Here is a 25,670-nt window from a genome sequence, read left to right as displayed (position 1 = left end):
GCTCCTGGTTTCCAGTCAGAGCAGGCTGCCTGGATGATGTTCTGTCTCTGTGAATTTAGGAAGGTGTCAGAGCCAAGCTGATGTCTCAAACACATCATCAGCAGTAACAGAGCTAGCCTGCAGCTAATCCACACTGAAGACACTTGTGGCTGCTGGCTACAAGATTACAAGATTCAGTCAGCTGAAGGAGAACTCTTTCAACTCAGTCACAGCAAACTGTATAATTCAACAAAGATATTAGAAAACACAGTGACTACAACTAGCCGGTCAAACCTGGTCATTTGCTAGATTTTAAAAAGGTGTTTGGGGAAAAGAAGCAATCATATCACGAGAATAAATGTTTTTAGTAACACAAAGTTAGGATCTGGAATGCACTGCCTAGAATGTTCTGGAGACTAATTCAAACAATGGCTTTTTCAAAAGAAAAAGAGAATTAGATCATTATCTGAAGGGGAAATGTTTGGAAGGAATGGGATGAGAAGAGTTGCTCTTAATGCAATGGGCCAGCACAAAGGTGTGCGTGTCTATGTGTACAGTCGGCTGGATGACTGGTCAGTGATAGACGGAGTCAATTCCTGTATCCAGCTGAGTTTACAATAAAGGTCCCTGGCTCTCAATCTCTCCCCTTGCTTGAAGCATGGCGTCCCTGAAGTTAAACCATCATAAGCCCTCTCTCTCTCTCTCTCTTTCCAGTGAGGGTGCAGCTGTCTGGGACTATAGTGACTTTACTTTTATAACTGCTCTATGGTTAAGAGGAGGTGTGTGCACAGATCAATTCAGTCCTAGTGCAATTCACTTTAAAAAGAAAATGATGAACATGTTTAGTATAAAGTGTAAGGACACTGAAAAAGCCAAAATATACGTTAACAAGAACCCCACATCAACTCTGCAAATCACACAATCCCACCAAACTGCATGAAGGCCCAGTGGTTAGCACTGCTGCCTCACAGCACCAGGGACCCAGGCTCAATTCCAGCCTTGGGCAATTTGCATATTCTCCCATTCTCTGCGTGGGTTTCCTCCGGGTGCTCTGGTTTCCTCCCACAATCCAAAGATGTGCAGGTCAGGTGAATTGGTCATGCTAAGTTGCCCAAAGTGTTCAGGGATGTGTAGGTTAGGTGCATTAATCAGGGATAAACGTAGAGTAATAGGGTAGGGTTTTGGGCCTGGGTGAGACAATCTTCAGCGGGGCAGTGTGGACTTGTTGGGCCAAATGGCCTGTTTCCACACTGTAGGGATTCTATGATGATGCTATGAAGAGTTATATCACTAGGCAGATTTTATCTTTCAAACAGTATTATTCAACGGCAGCCAAGAGGAAGGAAAAGGTTTTTTTAAAATTAATTTGGTCAATTGCCCAAGGTTTAACTGCAGAGTTAGAATGTGCAACTCTCTCCCACATGAAGCAACTGAAGTAAATGCAAGAGATGCTTATAGGGAAGTGCTAGACCAACACAACAGGGAGACTGGAAGGATCTGTGGATGGAATTAGATGGAAAACCAGCTTCTGTGCTGAAAATAGGAAACAACTGGAAGAGAACAAGAACTATGCTATTGATTTTCTACCCAAGACACTCCACTTGGAAATATGTACAATACTCTAGTGATATCTGCTAGAGTTTTAATCTGCGAGGAAAACAAATAGCAAGGCTTAACTTACATTTATACAGCACCTTGTCTCAGCCGTGAGATATTTCCAAGGTCTTATTCAGCAAGAACAAAACCTATAAGTTAGTCTGTCCTATCAATGTCTGAGACTGCAAAGTAAATGGTCAAGTGGTTCATTATTTGAGTATATTTCGTGAGGCAGAGATTACTTATATGGTCAGAGAGCTTCCTTCAATAGTTTCAAGCAACAGTACAATGCAGGGCCATGGCTTCTCTCATCCAAAAGGAGGGGTGACTGGACAAGACTCAGTTTCAGACAACTACTTGCACCTACTACTGGCTTGATCAGCAATTACCACCAACTTTCTCTTCCTTCACACGACTTTTCTTCAGCCCAGAGAAAAATGTTGTCTTTTCACTGTCCAGCGTGGAAGAGCTAGACTTCAGCAATGGAGCTATGTCAAGGACAACAAATTCATACATAAATGGCCTCATGCATTAAATGTCCCAAGACACTTGACAGAAGTTACAGTGGACCAAATCTGACACCAAGCCGCAGGAGATATCAGGACAGATAGGCTCTAAGAATAAGCAGGAAGTAACTTAGCAACACAAGGCAATTTGCTTTCCACAAAACTAGTCACCTCCTGCCAGAGGCCAGGTCACACCAACCTCCTTGGAGAGAATTATAGACGTCAAATATAGAGGGAGAGGGAGAGGGAGAGGGAGAGGGAAACCCTATGGCAAATCTTGATACGGCAGTCATGAGATTGCCGTTGAACTGAAACTTAGTTTAATGCCTCTAATCATTTAGTCCCTGGGCTCTTAGATGAGGCTGCATTTCAAATACAATAGCATCAGGAAGGTTCATGCTATCCTTGAGTCAGCTCATTCACTGGAGAACAATTACACAGCAAAGAAAAACTTATCTAGAACCAGTAAGCTTGCTTTTCTTTCTCCTTCTAAAAATATAATTTATTCATAAAATCAGTAAAAGTAAATTACAAAGCTTGAAAATTACAAGTGCAATAAAATTCAACAGCCTCCATACAGACTATTCCACTCTTAGGTGCGTCACTATACCATAATTGCAATACCCTTAATATTTATAACACACATTCCATGTGAAGAATATAGTCTGACAGAAAAACATTTCAATTTGATAATTACAAAAAGTGCAACTGAAGTAAACTGTTCACCATGTATAGTGTTCTACTCTGAGGTGTCTCAATGTAACTTCAAGGAACATTTCTCATCAGGCATTAAATTCAAGCAGCTCTAGTCTCGAGTCCAAGTCACTTGACTCACTTTCTGTTGTGATGAAAATGAGTTACAGTAAATGACTTCATGGAGATTGTTTTTCCAAAGCAAAAGCACAAATTTGTAAGCCAGTTTGTAAGTCGTAATGCAAATGCCATCCTAAACAATGGCCACAATACAATGTTGCTTTCAAATTAACTTTGCCAATTTTAAATCTTCATTGCTTTAGTCAACACCATTTCTTTTGTTAAAAATCACACAGCACCAGATTATAGTCCAACAGGTTTATTTGGAAGCACTAGCTTTCGGAGCGCTGCTCCTTCATGAGGTGATTGTGGAGTACACAATTGTAAGACACAGAATTTATAGCAAATGTTTACAGTGTGATTTACTTCACAACCACCTGATGAAGGAGCGGCGCTCCAAAAGCTAGTGCTTCCAAATAAACCTGCTGGACTATAACCTGGTGTTGTGAGACTTTTAACTTTGTCCACCCCAGTCCATCACCGGCATCTCCAACTCATGACCGTTTCTTTTGAAACTTGAAATCGAAGAGCGAAGCCGTCAGTATCTGTTCAAGTCTAGGTACTGTACTGAAACATGACTGACAGTGAAAATCAACGTCAGAAAACAATAAACTATTTGCCAATCTGGAAGATTCAAAGTGATCCAGTTCAGTTATTTCACAATGAAAATAAAATATCATTTAAAACACAAATTGCTTTGTCTCCACTGCAAAATCACTGACCCACATTCTTAGTGTTAATATTATGTATCGTTTAATATCATTATACCATCGTTTCACAGCAGCGATAAGAAAAAAAAATCTCCAAATGTCTGAGAACACATCATCCACAAAAAGATATCCAGCTGCCAGCTACGGAACCACAGCAGTTCACAAAATGTGCTTCTGATAGGGTTGCTTTCTACATCACAAGTTGAGTACACTTCAAAAGAAAAGCACTTAATTGTCTGTGAAGTGCTCCAGATGTCACAAGGTCATAAAAGACTTGCATTTATACAGAGGAACCTCAATTATTTGAAGGACATTGGCATGGAAGATTTCATTTAGTCAATCGAACGCTGGGTAACATTATTAGCCAAGCGTCAGGACCTTGCGATCTTGCCGGATAATCGAATGCTGGATAAATCGAGGTTCCTCCGTACATAGACCTATCTTTCATTGAGTGGGGGAGGCCGTTGATTCTTTATTGCCTGTGCCACACAAGCCTCAGTTTTTACTCATTTTAGTGACCTAGGTAAGGACAGGGTAACAATTAAATAACCTGCACTTCTATCATTGCACTGTTTCATAGTAAAACACTTCATTGTTTCACAGGAGTGTCATCCAGGTAAACTCAAAACAAAACCGAGCCACACGAGAACATATTAAAAACAGTTTTGTTGTAAAGGGCTTTATATAAAAAAAAAGAGGAAAAGATGTTTAGGATTTAAAGAGCTTAGGACTTACATAGCTGAAGGAACAGCCACCATTTGGTGCAGAGATGAATAATGGTGGGTGCATGCAGAGATGCACCAATTCCTACCAGGCTGTGGGCAGTAGAAGGTACAACCATCCCTTTCCTGCCCCATCCTTCTCCAGCCACCACAATGCCATCAGTAGTCACCATAATGCAATCAGAACTCATTAGTTCTGTGGGTGGCACGGTGGCTTAATACTGCTGCCCCACAGCGCCAGGGACCCAGGTTCGATTCCAGCCTCGGGCGACTGTCTGCATGGAGTTTGCACATTTCCCAGTGTCTGCGTGGGTTTCCTCCAGGTGCTCCGGTTTCCTCCCACAGTCCCAAGATGTGCACGTCAGGTGAATTGGCCATGCTAAATTGCCCGTAGTAGTAGGTGCATTAGTCAGAGGGAAATGGGTCTGGGTGGGTTACTCTTCGGAGGGTCAGTGTGGACTTGGTGGGCCGAAGGGCATGTCTCCACATTGTAGAGAATCTAATCTAATCGAAAACGGAAATGGAAGGAAAATTAAAAGTCTGGTGCAGTGGGTGACACTGTATAACCTGAAAGAGCAAGTCATAAGGACTTTATAAACACACAATGTGGAAAATGTCCTCCACATCAGCTCAACCACAACTGTTTATAAATAATGTTGTGCTTTGATTTCACACTTCAGAAAGTCTTTTCCCCAAGGATGTGAATTCCTTGCACAATCACAGGTAAATCACTACAGGCTAATGAAAAAATGAGATCACACGGAACTTCCATTTTTCTATAGACATCACTTTGGACTTCAAATCCTTTAAAAAAATAATAAGCTTGTTGCAGTGTAAGTTCCAGGTGAGTGATTATTTTAAACAGACCAGATAAAGTCAACTGTATTGTAACCTCAACCCATTGCACAGATGGGAATTTACAAACCTCAGGAGCCTCGTAATTCTAGCTTTAGTTGTTTCCGGAAGCCTTCAGTTACATTTCTCTTTCAGCATGCTGGAAAATTTTGCCAATATCTTTTCCACACAGCTTCAAGAGAAAATATTCATACACACACATGGTGATACCTTGGAACAGAAATATGAGAATATTCCCTCCCACTGCCTTTAAGATTAGAAACATGAGCAATGTACAGAGTGCAAGAAAAAAAATCATCATTCTTTATCAAACAAAGTGGTGAGTACCTCCCTTTCACGATCGTTGCCTTTTCTTCAATCAAATGTACATAATGATCACATCAGAGCATGAGGAAATTGTTGGATTGAATCCTACATGATTTAAGTTACTTACAAGTCTCCATTATGAATGACGAACAATCCCAAGATTAAAAAATGCTATCATTTGTAACCCAGTCCTGCAGCCAACTCACCAAAGCAAAAAAAAAGCTTTCTCATCCTGCAAACATTTACTGGATACATACCAGTCTCAAACAATCTGCAAGCTGCTCTCATTGCTGTTTGTAAAAAAAAAAATTGGAGATAGGATGATAGACTCACTCAGAACTCTGGGAAAATACATCAATGCAAAACAACCCAATGGGAAGTTACATTCCCTACAGTGTGGAAACAGGCCCTTCAGCCCAACAAGTCCACATCGACCCTTCGAACAGCAACCCACCCAGACCCATTCCCCTACATTCATCCCTGACGAATGCACCTTGATAAGTTGGAAATAGATATAGTGACCATATAGAAAATGAAGCTTAGAATGTTAACTAAAATGGCTGAAGCACATTGGCTGTATTGCCCGGCATGCCGAGCGAAACAAATTGCTAACACAGCAACTTGTAAGGGTCCCTGCACAAGCTGGATAAACATGTCCGATCCCACAGATCTGAGAATGATATAGTACATAGCACTAGGTCAAAGGGCAGCCATCAGAGGAGTACTGGTGCCTCACGGTCTAGCTGTAACACAGTAATGAGGTTTGAATGTTTACATTTAAGAGCATCTCTGAGATCTGACTGTTACCTTGAAAAGCAGAGTAAGAATAATGAGGGCTATGTCAGACTTTAGAGATAGTGTTAATATCTTAACCAGATGGCTGCTGGTGTCTGTGTGTTAGATTTAGAGCATTTTTGATGTGTAAGCTTACAATTAAGTATACTTTGATTAATATACTTTTCGATAGCCTAATGACACGGGACTCTGTATTGCGTGAGAAGTTATGTATAAATGTAACAACTTTCCCTATCGAGAGTGAGAGAATCCACTCTTTAGTACCCGGCGTGGTCTAAGGTGGCTTTTCTCCCAAGCCTTGTTTGTATATTCGTATACTGACAGTCTTGAATAAAAACAGTGCTGTTGAAATGTGTTAATCAAGTGGTGGTTCTCTGTTCTTGGACAGGCGTTCACAAGAAGCCCAGGAGCTCAAAGCTGAGCTTCCACAACCTAACACTATGGGCAATTTAGGATGGCCAATTCACCTACCCTGCACATCTTTGGACTGTGGGAGGAAACCGGAGCACCTGGAGGAAACCCACGCAGACACTGGGAGAATGTGCAAACTCCACACAGACAGTTCCCCGAGGCTGGAATCAAACCTGGGACCCTGGTGCTGTGAGGTAGCAGTGCTAACCACTAAACCCTTAGTTTTCATCTAGCAATTCAATTTAAAAATCACATCACGAGCTTAAAGATTTTTAAGATGATGCAAATGCTGGGATTTTATCCATTCCTTTAATCTATTTTGAAAGCATCGATTAAAATTAAACAAACATGTCAGACGCAGTGTTGAACATTCTCCAAATGAGCAAGAATTCGAGATTAAACACTGCAATGGCCCTTACTCTCCAAGCCATGCACAGCAACATGTGCTGTGTTAAGGTAAAACACAGAAGACATGGTTTGAAGTGTGGCCAGTCCAGAGCAGCTGACATTGCTGGAATTTACAATACTAACATGTTTAGGTCTTCACTTATTTTGGGCTGGAAAGTGGGAGAGTATGAGTCAGGCAGAGAATCAGAGAAACAAAGTGGAAGGCCGAGTATAAACAAAATGTTGCACAAAACAGCTTTTGGATTTAAGTTTACAAAATGCTTCAGATACTTGCTGGCATAAAAGTTAGTCTAATGCCTAACTGCGGTCTAGAAAGCTTTCCCAAATAAAAAAAAGTAAACATCTCAGACATGCATAATTAAATCAATTTGTAAATTAACCAACCTCAGAAATGTTTCAATTCTGAGGCAAAACTAATAAATAATATGCAAGGTTATGTGGAAAAGCCAGGAGACTGGCACTAGGCAATGTGGTAATGCAGGCATTATAGGCTGAAGGGCTGCTTGCTGCACGATAACAATTCTGTGATCTAGGATACAGATTTCTACTCCTTCTCGGCCTCAACATAGTGCTGCTCCAGCTTTCCCCTTCCCTTGAATTTCTCAATATTTAACCCTTGTGGCAAGACATACAAGCTTCATGATCTGCAACCTTAGCTTTAATTATCCATCCTCCCCAACCAGTTCCCACCAAAGACTCCAATCCCTTCACCCACTTTTGCGAATTTTGGTCAGATTCCACATTTCCCTTTAGGAGTTTCCAAAGTGTCCTTGCTCATCAACTGACAAATCCCCTTCACGATGAGACAAGATCCCCAGCCAAATACATTGTTTTCCATACTGCAGCCCTTGTTACTTCTCCTTAGTATTTCTCAATTCTGGTAGGGTGCCAGTTACCAACCCCCTCCTTCATCTCACCATCTTCTTCCTAGTCCATCTTGCCAGTTCCAACATGCTTCTGACACCAAACATTGCCACTCCACTCTCAAACTTTCCAAACTGGTAAATTTATTCATGACTCCTGGATCATTTCTCCATCACCGCTAGAGCCAGTAGCTTTAATTAAGTTGTCCTCGTCTCATGAATAAGCATTGCTGGTTCTGCCAGCAAATATTGCCATCCCTGGTTAGCTTTGAGAAGGTGGAGGTGAGCAGCCTTGAACCATTAATGCCCTTTCGCTGTTGGCAAACCCCCCCCCCCCCCCACAACATGATAAGGGAGGGCGTACCGATATTTTGACAATGATACATTTCCAAGTCAAGATGGTGAGTGGCTTGCAGAAGAACTTGCAGATGGTGATCTTCTTAAGTACTTACTGCCCTTGTCCAGATGACAGTGGTCATGCATTTGGAAGGTGCTGACTAAGGAGGGCTGATGAATTTCTTCAGTGCATCTTGTAGATGGTACACAATGCTGCTACGATGTAGAGGGTGAATGCTTGTGGATGTGGTGTCAATCAAGCAGACTGCTTTGTCCTGGATCGTGTCAATTTTGAGTGTTGATGGAGCTGTACCCATCCAGGCACGTGCAGAGTATTCCATCAGACCCCTGACTTGTATCTTGGACAGGGTGCAAGGAAACAGGAGACAAGTAACTAATTTAATTATCAACTATTTTTCTAACAACAAGCTGGACTATACTTTATTTTCTGAAGTTCTGTACTTTAGATCTTGTTTTCACTCAATATTCTTGGCAAAGTCACTTTTATAATGTAGGAAATGCAACAGCCAGTTTACATACAACAACATGGTACAAATAGCATTGTTATCTGTTAATATGTTATTTCACATACCAGCTGAGAAATAAGATTTCAGCCATGTTCCTTGTCAAAGTAGTGCAGTTTGAATCATGTAAATCGAGAGTGGGTAGGCAGGAAATGTGAGACGCTGCATTTTGGAAAGGCAAATCAGGGCAGGATTTATAGACTTCATGGTAAGTCCTAGGGAGTGTTGCTGAACAAAGAGACCTTGGAGTGCAGGTTCATAGTTCCTTGAAAGTGGAGTCGCAGGTAGATAATATACTGATGCCGGTGTTTGGTATGCTTTCTTTTATTGGCCAGAGTATTGAGTACAGGAGTTGGGAGGTCATGCTGCACTGTACAGAACATTGGTTAGGCCATTGTTGGAATATCGTATGCAATTCTGGTCTCCTTCTTATCAGAAGAATGTTGTGAAACTTGAAAGGGTTCAGAAAAGATTTACAAGAATGTTGCCAGGGTTGAAGGATTTGAGCTCCAGGGAGAGGCTGTTTTCCCCGGAGCATGGAGCTGACGGGTGACCTTATAGAGGTTTATAAAATTATGGATGGTGAGAACAGACAAGGTGCTACATCCTGGGGTGGGGGAGTCCAGAACTAGAGGGCATAGATTTAAGAGGAGAGCTGAAAGATTTAAAAGGGACCCAAGGGGCAACTTTTTTTTTTACACTGAGGGTGGTACGTGTATGGAATGAGCTGCCAGAGGAAGTGGAGAGGCTGGGTACAATTGCAACATTTAAAAAGCATCTAGCTGAATACATGAATAGCATGGGTTTAGAGGGGTAATGGGCCAAATGCTGGCAAAATGGAACTCGTTTTGGTCTCCTTGTCTCAGGAAAAATATTTGTGCACTCTCTCTATGGCAATAAAGTTTTATCAGACTTGTTCCCAGGGTGGTGAAACTGTCCTCTGGAGAGAGACAGGGCAAACCTGGACTTTATTCCCTGCAGTTTCGAAGAATGTGGGGTGACTCTTTTGAAACTTATAAAATATTAAAAGTGGACGAAGTACATGCAGGTAGGAGAGACCTCCTCGCGTTGAGGAATTTAAAACCGGGGACACAATAAGGCCATTTTGGCTTGAGATGAGATGAAGCCCTGTTACTTGAAGGGTTATGAACCTTTAGAATTCTTTGCCAGAGGGCCATGATAGCTTGTCTTTTGAGCATGTTCAAGGTAAAGATTGATAGATTTCTGGTTACCAGTGGTGCATATGTTTATGAGGATGTGGTGGGTACAGGGGGAATTGAAGTGTATCAAATAGTCGAGTAGGCTCAGTGGAACAGGATTGAGTCAATGTTCTGCACACAAAGCAGCAAGAGCCTGTGGTGTTGGTGGTAACATATGAGCATGGATACTGGACTGGCTAAATCATAGAAGACAGAGTTAGAATAAGGTGGGTTCTCTCAGGGTGACAACTTGTAACTAGTGGAGTGCTACAGGGATCAGCGCTGGGGCCACAATTATCTATAAATATACATTAACGACTTGAACGAGGAAAGTTCGCAGACGACCCAAAAACAGGAAGGAAGACGGGTGGTAAGAATGACACGGAGTCTGCGGAGAGATATTAGCAGGTTAAGTTGGTGGAGAAAATGCCTGGCAGATGTGGGGAAATATGAGGTTCTCTCTTTGGCAAGAAGGATAGGGGAACTGAATATTATTGAAATGGAGGAAGATTAGAAAACGCCACTGAACAGAGGGATTTGGAGGTCCTCATACTTGTCCACTAGCTTTTTGCGACAGAATCTTTGTGACTGTGGGATGAAACCGGAGCACCCGGAGGAAACCCACGCAGACACGGGGAGAACGTGCAAACTCCACACAGTCAGTCGCCTGAGTCGGGAATTGAACCCGGGTCTACAGGCGCTGTGAGGCAGCAGTGCTAAACGGTGGCACAGTGGTTAGCACTGCTGCCTCACAGCGCCTGTAGACCCGGGTTCAATTCCCGACTCAGGCGACTGACTGTGTGGAGTTTGCACGTTCTCCCCGTGTCTGCGTGGGTTTCCTCCGGGTGCTCCGGTTTCCTCCCACAGTCACAAAGATGTGCGGGTCAGGTGAATTGGCCAAGCTAAATTGCCCGTAGTGTTAGGTAAGGGGTAAATGTAGGGGTATGGGTGGGTTGCGCTTCGGCGGGTCGGTGTGGACTTGTTGGGCCGAAGGGCCTGTTTCCACACTGTAAGTCTAAAAAAAAGAAGTGCAACAGGTAATGGGAGAGATAAATGGAACAGTGGCCTTTATCCCCAAGAATAGGTATGTAGCCCTAATTAGACCACGCCTAGAATACAGTGAACAGTTATGGTTTGTTATTGAAGTGAAGAGATAAGAATATAGGAGGCATCCCAGAGAAGGTTGCTCCCAGGTATGGGTTTTTTTTTTATGAAGAGAGGTTGAGTAGGTTGGGCCTGTACACATTGGAATTCACAAGAATGATAGGAAACTTTATTAAAGCAAAAGATTCCTAGGGTCGACGCAGAAAGGTGGTTTCCTCTTTTGGGAGAGTTAAGGATCAATGGGCACAATCATCTATTTACGACACGGATGGAGGAGAAATTCTTCTCTCAGAAGTCAGTGATTCTGTGGAATTCTTTACTGCAGATGGCTGTACAGGCTGGATCCTTAAGTTTTTAATCATCAAGAGAATCAAGGGTTATGGGGTAAAAGGCAGGACAGTTGAGCACAATCAACCAAAGTCTCATTTAATACCAGAGCAGACCTAATGGAGATCAAAAGGCCTCCTTCTGTTCCTACATCTTACAGTCTAAGAGGTGGAGGAAAGAAAGGTTGGGATGTAAAGACATGATGGAAAATCATCCTTTATTCAAGTTAAGGCCATAGAAATACAATCGAGCATTTATAGACACTAAGTGCTGGATGAAACTGTGATGACACAATGTAGGACTTCAAAAAGAACACTGAGCGGACAGTTACATGACATCGTATTCCAAGGTGATACATTTTGGACAAAGAAAATGGAGACACAGCAGAAAATTAGGAGTTTATTCAAAAAGATGCATAGATAGCTGGATGTAAACATTCAGAGAACATTCAAGGTGACAAGCTTGCAGAGAGCTGGTTCATAAAGCATTGAGTATTCTCAGTTTCATTAATAGATGCATAGACAATAAAAACAGAGAGGTTGCAGTGAACTTATATAGGACACTGATTAGACCTCAGCAGGAATACTGTGTACAGTTTTGAGGGCCGCACCATCGGAAAGATGTAACAGCACCAGAGAGAGTGTGCAGCAATGGTTTACAAGAATGGGTGCGGAGACGAGAAACTTCAGTAAATGAAGACACATTGGAGAAGTTGGGATTGTTTTCCTTGAGAGATGGATGAAGGGAGATTTAATGGAAGCCTTCAGATCATGACAGGCATGAACAAAGTACACAGATATAACCTCTTCCTATTCATAACAGGATCGAGAGCTGCAGGGCACAGATTTGATTGGTTTTGCCAAAGATGCAAATGAACGCGATGCGAAATCTTTTTCATACAGCGAGTGATTTGGCTCTGGAATGTCCTGCCCAGAAGTGTTGTGGAGGCAGGTTGAACTGAGACATTTAAAAGGGCATGGGATAATTATTTAAATAAAAACAGTACATATAAAGTTAGAGTTAAAATACAGAAGATTGGTACTAATTCCAGAAGCAAAATACAGTAGACTAATATTCCTTATAGGAGGATAGATGTGCTGGCTATGGAGATAGTACAATGAAGTTTTCTCAAACTGCTTCCTGGGACGGCAGGACTGAAGTACAGTTAGAGACCAAAACAGTTAGGACTACATTCACTGGAATTTAGAAGATCAAGGGGGAAATCTCATAGAAATTTATAAAATAACAATAGGACTTGACAGGGTAAACACAGGAAGGATGCTCCTCATGAATGGGGGGTCCGGAATTGGGGTCAGAGTCTAAGGAATATGGGATAGGCCATTTAGGACTGAGACAAGGAAAAATTTCTTCACGCAGAGAGTGGTGATCCTGTGCAATTCTCTGCCACAGGCTATTCCCATGTACGATACAAAGTGGTTTCCTTTATACAAAAACATTTACAAAATCATTGCATGTTCTTAATTAGACAGATAAACAGTGAAAGACAGTAACTCGTAATGAAGAAAGGTTAATCGACAGGTCTGTGTATGCTTGACTAATCACTCCTATAGGCCCGAAGCCATTCATCAGGTGGGAAAAAACATACCCAGCCAAGTTACGTGTTTATCTCACTAGCAGGCGCCTATCATAAAGAGATACCAGTCTGAGCTAATTGGAGAGTTCATAAGGTAACCTTGCACAGCTCACATGTCAGATACAATTGTTTTACAAAATGCCTTCTTGGCAAGGAGGGCAACCTTTGGACCATAAAATGGCTTCCCACGTTTTTATTTCAAAAATATACTTTATTCATAAAATAATTTGATGGTCTGTACAGATTGGTCATGCCATACATACATTTTGATCTCTGTATGTAAATGTTTATGTATCATTTGTATATACAGGTCTGTATGTTTTTCAATCATATGCCCATACATTTAGCTGAGGCCAAATGACTGCGTGGGCCCCCTGTTCTTCTTAGACAGGCAGATGTTACACGGTGGTCTTTCCCCATTGCGCCTTGGCGGCAGCTGCCCCAAGCTTCAGCGCGTCCCTCAACACGTAGTCCTGGACCTTGGAATGTGCCAGTCTGCAACACTCAGTCGGGGTCAACTCCTTCAGCTGGAAGATCAACAGGTTTCAGACCGCCCAGAGAGCGTCCCTCACCGAGTTGATGATCCTCCAGGCACAGTTGACGTTCGTCTCGGTGTGCATCCCGGGGAACAGACAATAGAGCACGGAGTCCCGCGTCACAGCGCTGCTCGGGACGAACCTCAACAAACACCACTGCATTTCTCTCCAGACTTCCTCTGCATAGGCACATTCCAGAAGGAGGTGTGTGACAGTCTCGTTCCCACCGCAGCCGCTTCGAGGGCAGCGTGCTGTGCGGCTGAGAGTCCGGGCCTGCATAAAGGATCTCACAGGCAAAGCCCTTCTCACCACCAGCCAAGCCATGTCTTGGCGCTTGTTGGAAAGTTCTGGCGATGAGGCATTCTGCCAAATGGCTTTGACAGTCTGCCCAGGGAACCACTCGATAGGATCCGCCCTCGCCTTTTCCCGAAAGGTCTCGAGGACACTACATGCTGATCACTTCCTGATGGACTTGTGGTCAAAAGGTGTTTGCCTTTTCCACTTCTCCACGAAGGACAAGTGATATGGAACGGTTTAACTACTCGGAGCGAGGCCAGGCCCATCCTTCGCAACACCGGGGACAGGTAGAACCTCAGTACGTAGTGACACTTGGTGTTTGCGTACCGGGGATCCATGCACAGCTTGATGCAGCCACACACAAAGGCGGCCATCAGGGTGAGGGTGGCATTGGGTGTATTATTTCCTCCGTTGCCCAGATCTTTGTACATCGTGTCCCTTCGGACCCAGTCCATCTTTGACCTCCATATAAACTGGAAGATGGCCCGGGTGACTGCAGCGGCACAGGTTCTGGGAATAGGCTAGACTTGTGCCACATATTGTAGCAATGACAGTGCCTCACACCTGATGACCAGGTTTTTTCCCGCAATGGAGAGCGACTGCAGCTTCCATCTGCCCAGTTTCTGCCTCACTTTGCTGATACGCTACTCCCAAGACTTGGCACACGCCCCAGCCCTCCCGAACCAAATACCCAGCACCTTCAGGTGTTCGGTCCTGACGGTGAAGGGAATCGAGGATTGGTCGGCCCAGTTCCCAAAGCGCATGGCCTCGCTCTTGCCTCGGTTTACCTTGGCCCCTGAGGCCCGTTCGAACTGGTCACATATGCAGATGAGTCTGCGCACGGACAGCGGATCAGAGCAGAAAACGGCGACGTCATCCATGTACAGGGAGGCCTTAACCTGCAGGCCCTCGCTGCCAGGAATAGTCACCCCTCTCAGGCTCGCATCCTTCCTGACGGACTCGGCAAATGGCTCCATGCAGCACACAATCAAGGCAGGAGAGAGAGGACAGCCGTACCTGACTCCAGGTCTGACTGGGAAGCTATCTGATTCCCACCCATTGATTGAGACTGCATTGACAATGTTAGTGTACAGCAGTCTGATCCAATTGCAGATTCCCTCCCAGAATCTCTTCAATGTTAGGTCTAGAATAATTTCTAAGCTAGGAGCAGACTCCTGCGTTTTAAGCACTGAATCAGTCTGTACCTGAGGCTGAGATGTTACCATAAGGTTGCATTTAAACTGATTCATTTGTCTTTGAATTAAACATGCTTTCTTTTCAGGGTTGTGATTCAAATTCAAATAAGACATAAGATCTGATTAGTTAGAATTGACTGTGGTGCAGTCTGTAAGGTCTGTAGAGTGGTCTGCAAGAACAGCAAGTAAATTAAAGCTTCACCAATATTACCTTTTACAGAGTTTGTATTTAATAACCAGTAATGGCTACTCAATATCACCATAAAGTCTCAAAAATGCAATTACGTTCAATCCATAGCAGGTAAGCATTAAGAGTTTGATTTTCTACTGGCTTCGGCAGTCCTAATACTAGCATGGTCTCTCTCTGTCTAGTGTCCTTTTGAACTCTCAAGTCAGGTCTTGTAACAGCAAAGATGTTTTTTCCCTCTATGTTTGTCGAGCTTGCAAGGGGTAATAAGAATCCATTATAATTGACAGGACCTGACCATCAATTTCAAGGCTTTTGACAGTAGAGTTTTGTTTCAGGGTCAGAATCAAACACCTTCATTAATTTCACAAGGAAACAGCCGTGAATGTCACTCGGTGTCCTGTCTGCACAGATTCACTGATGTTAAGGCAAATGTTCTTAATTGCCTTACAGCATCCTGTTAAAACTTGGTGAGCACAGACGTTTTCATCTTCTGCCTACCTTGAGTTTCCCCCTTTTTCTGAGCCTTCCTGCCTGTCTATTTTCTAGTGTGCAGAAGATGTGTTTTATAATTCACCATTACATTTTAGTCTAAATGTTTAAAAGACAAGTTTTAAGGCTATAGACTTTCTCACTTTAAGCAGCTCAGGTCAAAACATTTGAGTGTTTTCAAGAAGGAGTTAGATTAGCTCTTCGGGCTAAAGGGCTCAAAAGATTATGAGGAGAAAACAGGAACTGGGTATTAAGTTGGCTGCTAAACCATGATCATATTGAACGGCAAAACAGGCTTGATGGGCCAAAAGGCCTACACGTGCTCCTAGTTTCATGCTTCGAAGGAGCAGACACAACAGGCCAAATGGCTTCCTCCTACACTGTAACAATTCTGTAATGCTATAAACCTTTAAAAATTATTTATGTGGTGCCTTGAAACTGCTATAAAACCTTGTTGTAGCAAGGGTTATAGACTCAGTCTATGAGTAATTGCACAGAACTATTAAATTTCACTCAAATAACGTTCTGGTCAGCAGACTGCAACATCCTAAAGCCATTAAAACACACACAAGCAATCACTCTACAGCTGTCATCTCACTCACACTGCTCCTCTCACAATTATCAGAGAAGCCTCCTACTGCATGTTTCCACTCTGCATTCTTTCCACAGTTCTGTACAATCAGATTGTGTTGGAGGAACTCAATTCCACTCCTCACTGACTCATGCCCATTTAACTGTAACGGTGTGTTCCACTATTTCAACATGTCAGAATGATGATTTCTCAAGGCCTCAATCTGAAAAGATAAGCAGTATTCATGCAGCTAAGTGACTCTGTGTGTTGCCTATCAATTTAGAAATCCTAGCACCGAGCAATTAAACCTTGTCTTATCAGAATCAAGACTTCCTTCTGCCAAATCTCAGATGTACAACTATGGAACACATCAAGCAAATACCAAAGTGTTTTGGCCACTGGGAGAGGGTGAGAGTAAACAAAGGGGCAGTCCAGAGAGATTCAAGTGTAACACTAGCAGAAATCTGGGACCCATGAATGCTTCAATAATAGGGAGAATAGAATCTCCAATTATTAAAAATAGTTACCCACATTGAGGGTCTCACCATCATAATATAGAAATTATTAATTCAAATTCATTGCCATAAGGACATTTGGTTAAACCACCTAAAGAAAAATCAGTATCTCAACGTCTTATTACACAGTCGAGAAGAAATTATTTTTCTCCATCAATTCAGTAAGTTTTAGTTTCGACGTTGTTTAAAATTTTAATTCCCATTTTAAAATTTTCCATGACCTCACTCCTCCCTATCTCTGTAATCTTCTCCAGCCCCATAGTGCTCAAAACCATCTTTGCTTCACTAATTCTGGCCTCGAGTGCTACTCCAGGTTCAATTGTTCTAGCGCTGACAGACAGGTCCTCAGTCACCTTGGCCCCAAAATCTGGAATACCTTCCAGCTACCTCTCCAACTCTACCTTACTTCTTCAAGATACTGGGAGTATCTCACTCACTGCCATACTTAGTGAAGCACCTCAGGTTATTTCATTACATTAAAAAGGGGGCTTTAAGGGTAGTTTAAGATTATGCAAGAAACACAACTAAAACAGCAAACCCTCTCAGAATTGAGTGAATATGTTAAGTGATTTTGCATCCAATTCTTCCTCTAATAAAATAGGAAGAATAACATTTAGCTGAGACAGTTAGCAGCAGTGTGACTTGAGGCTCCGAGGCTAAGTAATATCCCTCACCAAGGAGGGGGAATGGAGAATGATAACTTCTTCAGGCAGTGATTTTGAGAGATGGACACCATCTTAGGCTTGTTTCCTTATTCTTTCATTTCTGCAACCTGCATTTGAACTACTCCCAGACCAACAGGGTGTGGATCTCATCCCTCTGCCTTCATCATGTATCCTGTGTAAAGAGAGAGTAAGAAACACCTCAACCTTTCTGGGATAGTACATGCCTTTCCATGCCTTTATCTGACTAGTAAACTATGCTGACCAACCACACACAACTGTCACAAAAGAAGAATCCTTCTGCAACTAGACATCAAAACAGAGGAACCTCAAATATTCAAAAGACACTGGTGGGGAATGCCGGATAATCACTGCCGAATAACGTAGTTAGTCATTCATCGGACCTTGCAATTTTGTTTGGGGGATCCAAAGTTCAGTTAAATGAATGCTGGATAATCGAGGTTCCACTGTATACATAGTTGGGTTACAGTTGAGGAATCCTTCCTATACATGCTCTGCATGAACAGATCCAAGTACTGGCATACCTTTAAAGCACTGTCTGAGCAGAGATATCCCATTTTGTTCTAAAACTTTAAATTATCTCGAGGTGGTGACTTTAAAGGTATTTAAAGCATTCAAAAAGATGAAAGACTTAACCACAATCCAGGTTTGTTCAATATATCATTTCAGTTGAATGACACTGCAACCTTTCGCTATAAATCCTATACTTTATGGTCTTGTTGTCCACAACCACCTGATGAAGGAGCAGCGCTCCAAAAGCTAGTGCTTCCAAATAAACCTGTTGGACTATAACCTGTTGTGTGACTTTCAATGAGTGACGTTGCCACTTTCGATCACCTGGTCATAGAGTCATGCAGAAGGTACAGCACGGAAACAGACCCTTGGATCTAATTCGTCCATGCTAACCAGATATTCCAATCTAATCCAGTGCCATTTGCCAGCTCTTGGCCCATATCCCTCCAAACTCTTCCTATTCATATACCCATCCAGATGCCTGTTAAATGTTGCAATTGTACCAGCCTCCACCACTTCCTTTGGCAGCTCATTCCATACACATACCACCCTGTGTGTGTGAAAAAGTTGCCCCTCAGGTCTCTTTTAAATCGTTCCCTTCTCACCCTGAACCTATGCCCTCTAGCTCTGGACTCCCCGACCCCAGGGAAAAGACTGTGTCTATTTATCCTATTCATGCCCCTCATGATTTCATAAACCTCTGTAAGGTCACCTATCAGTCTCCGACGCTCCAGGGAAAACAGCCACAACATGACCTTCCAACTCCTACTCAATGCTCTGACCAATAAAGCAAAGCATACCAAACGTCACCTTCACTATCCTATCTACCTGCGACTCCACTTTCATGGAACTATGAACCTGCATTCCAAGGTCTCTTTATTCAACACCACTCCCAAGGACCTTACCTTTGAGTGCATAAATCCTGCTCTGATTTGCTTTTTCAAAACGCAGCAGCTCACATTATCTAAATTAAACTCCACCTGCTATTTCTCAGCCCATTGTACTCTGAGATAACCTTCTATATTGTCCACTAAATTTCCAATTTAGGTATCATCTACAAACTATACCTCCTATGTTCACATTAAATAATTTTTATAAATGATAAAAAGCAGTGGACCCAGCAGTGGATCCTTGTGGCACTCCACTGGTCAGAGGCTTCCAGTTTGAAAAGCAAACCTCCTCCATCACCCTCTGCCTTCTACCTTTGAGGCAGTTCTGTATCCAAATGGCTAGTTCTCCCTGTATTCCACAAAATCTATCTTTGCTAACCAATCTACCACGAGGAACCTTTTTAAATATACTGACCATGGTCACAACACAATGCTGACTTTTTCTAATCAGTCCTTGCCTTTCCAAATACATGTAAACCCTGTTCCTCAGGATTCCCTCCAGTAGGAAAGTTAGCCACTAGGATACCCGAACACCAGCTAGCCACAAAAAGACACAACCCTCTCTCCGTCGTAGCCCTACACACGGATGAAAAAAACCACCATTTCAACTGGGACAACACATCTATCCTGAGACAAGCTAAGCAAAGACATGCCAGAGAATTCCTAGAGGCCTGGCACTCCAACCACAATGCCATAAACAAACACATAGATCTAGATGCCATCTATCAACCCCTCAGAAAACGAACAGGAAATGACATCACCACAAACCCCAGGAACCCCATCCAGGAGAAAGATATAAATAGAAATCAGGAGACAACAGCTTTGCTTCACTTGGAGGTTGGCACTGATGATGTTACCTAGCCAGGTAATGAAACGTCTGGAGATCAGACCTACTGCTCAGCGAGCAAACCTACACCCCATTCCCTCCAGTAGCTTGCCCACCACAGATGTCTGGCTCACCAGTCTATAGTTCCCTGGCTGTTCCTTGTTGGCATCACGTTAGCAATCACCATTTAGCTTAGCTTAGCTTACTTACAGTGTGGAAACAGGCCCTTCGGCCCAACAAGTCCACACCGACCCGTCGAAGCGCAACCCACCCATACCCTCACATTTACCCCTTACCTAACACTACGGGCAATTTAGCATGGCCAATTCACCTGACCTGCACATCTTTGGACTGTGGGAGGAAACCGGAGCACCCGGAGAAACCCATGCAGACACGGGGAGAACGTGCAAACTCCACACAGTCAGTCGCCTGAGTTGGGAATTGAACCCGGGTCTCAGGCACTGTGAGGCAGCAGTGCTAACCACTGTGCCACCGTGCCACCATTCTTCTGGCACCTCACCTGTGACTATCGGTGATACAAATATCTCAGCGAGGAGCTCAGCATACACTCCCTTAGCTTCCCACAGAGTTCTAGGTTACACCTGAATCAGGTTCTAGAGATTTATCCAAGTTTGTTTCAAAACATGCAGGACCTCCTACTCTATAATATGGACATTTTTTAAGATGTCACCATCTACTTCCTCACACTCTACATCTTCCATGTCCTTCTCCATAATAAACACTGATGCAAAATACTCATCTAGTATTTCCCCCAGCTCCTATGGTTCTACACATGGACTGCCTTGCTGATCTTTGAGGGGCCCTATTCTCTCCCTAGTTACCCCTTTGCTCTAAATGTATTTATAATAGCCCTTAGGAGTCTCCTTTATCCTGTTTGGCAAAGCTATCTCATGTCCCCTTTTTGTCCTCCTGATTTCCCTCTTAAATGTATTCCTATGGCCTTTATACTTCAACGATTAGCTCAATCTCTCCTGTCTATATCTGTCATATGCTTCCTTCTTTTTCTTAACCAAAACCTCAATTTCGCTTGTCATCAAGCATTCCGTACACGTACCAGCCTTTCTTTTCACCCTAACAGGAATATACTGTCTCTGGACTCTCATTATCTCATTTTTGAAGGCTTCCATTTACCAGCTGACCCTTTACCTGCAAACATCTGCTCCAGTCAGCTTTTGAACATTCTCGCCTAATACCGTCAAAATTGGCCTTCTTCCATTTTAGAACTTCAACTTCTAGATCCAGTCTATCCTTTATAATCACTACTTTTAAACTATTGGAATTATAGTCACTGACCCCAAAGTGCTCCCCCACTGACACCTCAGTCACCTGCCCTGCCTTATTGCCCAGGAGTAAGTTTGCATCTTCTTTAGTAGGTACATCCACATACTGAATCAGAAACCTTTCTTGTACACACTCAACAAATTCCTCCCCATCTAAACCCTTAAAACAATGGCAGTCCCAGTCTATGTTTGGAAAGTTAAAATTCTCCATCCTACTTTGGATATTTTCTCAATTTCCTGCTGACTATTGGGAGGTCTAAAATACAATCCCAATAAAATGATCATCCCTTTCTTATTTCTCAGTTCTACCCAAATAACATCCCTGGATGTATTCCCAGGAATATCCTCCCTAAGCACAGCATTAATGCTATCTATCCCTTATCAAAAACGCTACTCCCAATCCTCCCCTGCCCCCATTTCTATCCTTCCTGTAGCATTTGTATCCTGGAACATTAAGCTGCCAGTCCTGCCCATTCCGGAGCCATGTTTCTGTAATTGCTATGATATCCCAGTCCCATGTTCCTAACCAGGCCTGGAGCTCATCTGCCTTCCCCGTTAGGCCTCTTGCATTGAAATAAATGCAATTTAATTTATCAATCCTACCTTGTTTTCTGCTTTGTCCCTGCCTGCCCTGACTGTTTGACTCACTCCTTTTCTCAACTGTACCAGTCTCAGATTGATCTCTTTCCTCACTATTTCCCTGGGTCCCACCCCGCTCACCTTACTAGTATAAATTCTCCCGAGCAGCTCTCTCAAATCAACCTGCCACTTTATTAGCCCCCTTCCAATTTAAAGTGCAATCCGTCCTTCTTGTATAGGTCACTTCTACCCCAGAAGAGATTCCCATGATCCCAAAATGTGAATCCTTCTCCCATACACCAGCTCCTCAGCCACGCACTCATCTGCTCTATCTTAATATTCCTACACTCACTAGCTCGTAGCACTGGGAGTAATCCAGATATTACTATCCCCAAGGACCTCAATTTTAAATTCCTGCCTAACCCTCTATATATTCTCCCTTCAGAATTTCATCCTTTTCCCTTCCTATGTCGTTAGTTCCAATGTGTACAACAACCTCCTGTTGGTCCCCCTTTCCTTTGAGAGCATTCTGCACCCACTCAGATTTCCTTGATCTGGACACCAGGGCGGCAACACATCATTCTGATTTTTCGCTGCCAGCTGCAGAAATGTCTGTCTGTGCCTCTAACTAGACAGGTCTCTATCTCAATCGTTCCTGGAACCTGTTGTACCGCTCATTATATTAGAGCCATTCTCAGTGCTAAAACTTGGATATTCATGCTACATTCCCCTGAGAGTCCATCACCCCCTACATTTTCTGTAACAACATTCTTGTTTGAGATGGGGCTAGCCACGGGAGACTCCTGCACTACCTGCCTCCCTCTCCTACCTTTCCTGGAGGTAGCCCATCTACCTGACTGCATCTGCAGCTTTTCTCCCTTCCTATAACTGCTATCCATCACAGCCCTTAACTCCTGGAAATTCCTTATTGCCTCTAACTGCTGCTCGAACTGATCCATGCGGTCTGATAGGATTCACAACCAAAGACACTTCCTGCAGTCATAATCATCAATATGGAAACTCTCCCTAAACTCCCACATCCGACAGGAAGAGCACATCACTCTGCTAAAGGCTATCTTTGCACCTTCACAATCTACAGACCCAGAAAATAACACTGTCTTATTGCTCTTTAAAAAAAAGGACACTACTCCAGGCTAACTTAATACGTGTGGCTTATGTTTTTAAAATTTAATCAAGAAACAGTTCTCATTAAAACAGATAATCAAGAAATAACCCACTCTACTCACTGTTGTAGAGTTAGAGCAAGGCTACACTTAAAAACTATGCACTTATCTGTTCCTGTGCTGTGAGTTCTCCCACACAGGTTCCTCCAAGGTCAGCTGCGAATTTTGCTGCTTGTTCATTTTTCCTCAACGCACTCTGATGTCCAGAGATACTTCAACTCAAACAGCAAAGGCAGTAACTGTGCAGATTCACTGCTGTGTCAGATAGAAGTATAGGTTGCTTTCTCTGATCATGTGGCCACTGCCTTTGTCTGTCTTCCTCCTTCTTAAAGTGCCGTTGTTTTGATCTTTTGTCCCCAAAAGTTCCAAAACATGGCAACAGTATATAAAACAGTAATCGCTGCTCCTGGAATTTGTGGAAATCAGCTCCAACACCCAAAATACCTCAAAAATCAGCTCTTATAGCCACAATGTTTTCATGTCCTCCATCTTGGATTACCCAGAATCCTTTTTCATTAAAGGGCAGGATCAGGCTCAGCTGTAATATTTCCACAGGTAAATGCTCTCAAAAGTACCAGAAGGGCTATTATGCTGCAGACGTAGTATCCCTACTTCTGAGCCAGGAGACTTGGGTTCAAGACCCACCCGCTTCAGAAGTACGTCATAACATTGATGAATAGGTTGCTAAAAGAAATTCTTAAAGTACCAGAGATCAGATGGTGCTCAGGCTCAAGTCAAGATAGAGAGGGGAAACGGAGAAAGAATGAGAGGATGATTCTAATGGGAAACATTAGAACTCAGGATTGCAGTTGTCTCCTTAATAATACTGAGATGGAGGACATTTTTCCCAGAATTAGAGTTCTTAGAATTCTCTTCAGATAACAGTGGAGGCATGGAATAGTCTTATGGCAGAGGTAGATGGATTCTTTTGTTGGCCAAGAGTCTCTGACAAATAGAGTAGGAGATTGGCCATGATTTTGCTGAACGAAAAAGCAAGAAGGGCTGAATGGTCTACTCCTGCTCCTGGTTCATATGTTCAGCATTAGGTGTGGGAAGAAACCAAGACAGGAGGAGAAAAAGTAGAAAATGGAGTCAAACTAATCCCTCATGCAAAGCTATAACTATGCTTCCTAGTTCCGGTGTACAACATAAAAGTACACTATGGATCTTTATTCATTGCCAGCATTGATATAAGAAAATATAGAGGGGAATGTACAGTATATTTTTAAAATGAATTAACTTAAAAGTCATCCTGAAGTTCAGAGTGTGTTAGAGTTAGGGTAGCAGCAAAAACTATCTTATACTGTTGCTTATTAGGTGGGTAGATTGGGGCTTCCAGAAAAGCATTACAATAAGTACATTTTGGAGTTAAAGCACAACAGTGCATTTTAATTAAAAACAAATTAGGTTGCACCCTCTGGCCATTGTTCACTTAGTTGCTCAGAAACAGAGAGGGAATTGACTCATTTTCAAAACAACTGAGACAGCTTTGTTCATCAACTCTAAAATGAATCCTATTTCAAGCCTTTCATGACCTCTTCACATTTCTCCTGAATTTTGGCAGAATATTAAAAAAAGAACTTAAAATCCAAAAAGCTTTTAATGGAAACAACACAAAACATACAGCATTTCCAGTATAGAGGACATATTTATCCAATACATAAAAAGGTCCCCAATTGAAAACCAGTTCGAAGCACTTTTGTTTTTAAAACCAGCATGGAGTTAATGGGCTGAATGGGCTGCGAGCTGTAATGATGCCATAAGCCCACAGAGTCTGAGCACTGACCCTAGTTATAAGTTAAATTTACAGTGAAGTAAGCGTTATGGACCAGACCACTTCAAAATATTTTAAAGGCGACAGCCTAGACTCCAAATCTTTCTTATTTTTAAGGCAACCTAGAGTGCTGTGTTCCAGATGCAATTCGACTGCTCAAACTCCTCAACATTAAGAAAAACACAACTTATTCAAACACTATTGTTAAAATGTAAAAGAAGAACTTAGAACAACTTAACTCTGTTGGAAAACTTAAGACAATAGATACAGTAACTTACTAATTAACTGTTCCAATATAGTAACATCCCTTAAACAGACTCCTTGGCAAAAAGGCAAATTCAGAAAACAGATTTTCTCACTGGCAACACCGGCAGTAAGAGAAACCCCAGCTTCGAGCAGTAATCAAGAGAGAGAGGAAAAAAACAACTTCTACTTCAAGACTCCAGCAGCTTCTGCCGAGTCTAAAAGCTTAAAAAAAACTAGAAATCCTGATCTGAGAGCTGGCCACACCCACCCATGCTGCTTCTATTGTGCCAACATTTTTAAAAAAAAACAGAACCCCATGGCCTCACAAGCTGTTTGTTACCTCAGATTGCTCAACATCTCCCGTTCAATCTCTCTCTCTCTCTCTCTCTCTCAAACCAGGACAAAGTACACCTCAAAGCCAAAGCATAAGTGCTTAAGCTAAAAAAGCAGAGCACAGTTAAGATTTGATCACAAACATCAGCTGCAGCTTCAAACAGGTTAGTACAGGTTTTGAAACAGTTAAAAAAATTTGTGACTGTGGGTCAGGCCCAGGGCATTCAACACCTTTCCTTTATGTACGAGCAAACTTTCATTTTAAACTGGACGATGCAAAAATCATTCAGCGCTGCGCAGTCAACATTTCCGACATTCACTTCAAGCAGCACGCCAGAACTACAAAAGGAACTTTGGAAGAATGACCTTGCACAGTACAGGAAGTTTTAGGGGAAAAACAGAAAGAACTGTGGATGCTGTAAATCAGAAACAAAAACAGAAGTTGCTAGAAAACCTCATCAGGTCTGACAACATTTGTGAAGAGAAATCAGAGTTAATG

At 42.7% G+C, this 25,670-nt stretch overlaps 1 protein-coding gene across 5 annotated transcripts in view; it reads right to left on the bottom strand.

Moving 5' to 3' along the window:
* Window positions 1-25,670, bottom strand: part of LOC132833264 (ETS-related transcription factor Elf-2-like) — a 145,920-nt gene that overhangs the window by 79,540 nt on the left and 40,710 nt on the right. The window contains exon 1 of one of the 5 annotated variants that reach the window (XM_060851410.1): window positions 8,417-8,435. The exons of the other annotated variants lie outside the window; for them this stretch is intronic. The gene's annotated coding sequence lies outside the window, so the exon portion shown is untranslated. Of the gene's footprint in view, window positions 1-8,416; window positions 8,436-25,670 lie in introns of those variants that run through there. 5 annotated transcript variants of the gene reach the window in all.

Source organism: Hemiscyllium ocellatum, chromosome 36 (assembly GCF_020745735.1).
Source record: "Hemiscyllium ocellatum isolate sHemOce1 chromosome 36, sHemOce1.pat.X.cur, whole genome shotgun sequence".
Taxonomy (NCBI): domain Eukaryota; kingdom Metazoa; phylum Chordata; class Chondrichthyes; order Orectolobiformes; family Hemiscylliidae; genus Hemiscyllium; species Hemiscyllium ocellatum.
The sequence above is the reverse complement of the archived record's forward strand: the minus strand, read 5'-3'. Positions and strand labels throughout refer to the sequence as shown.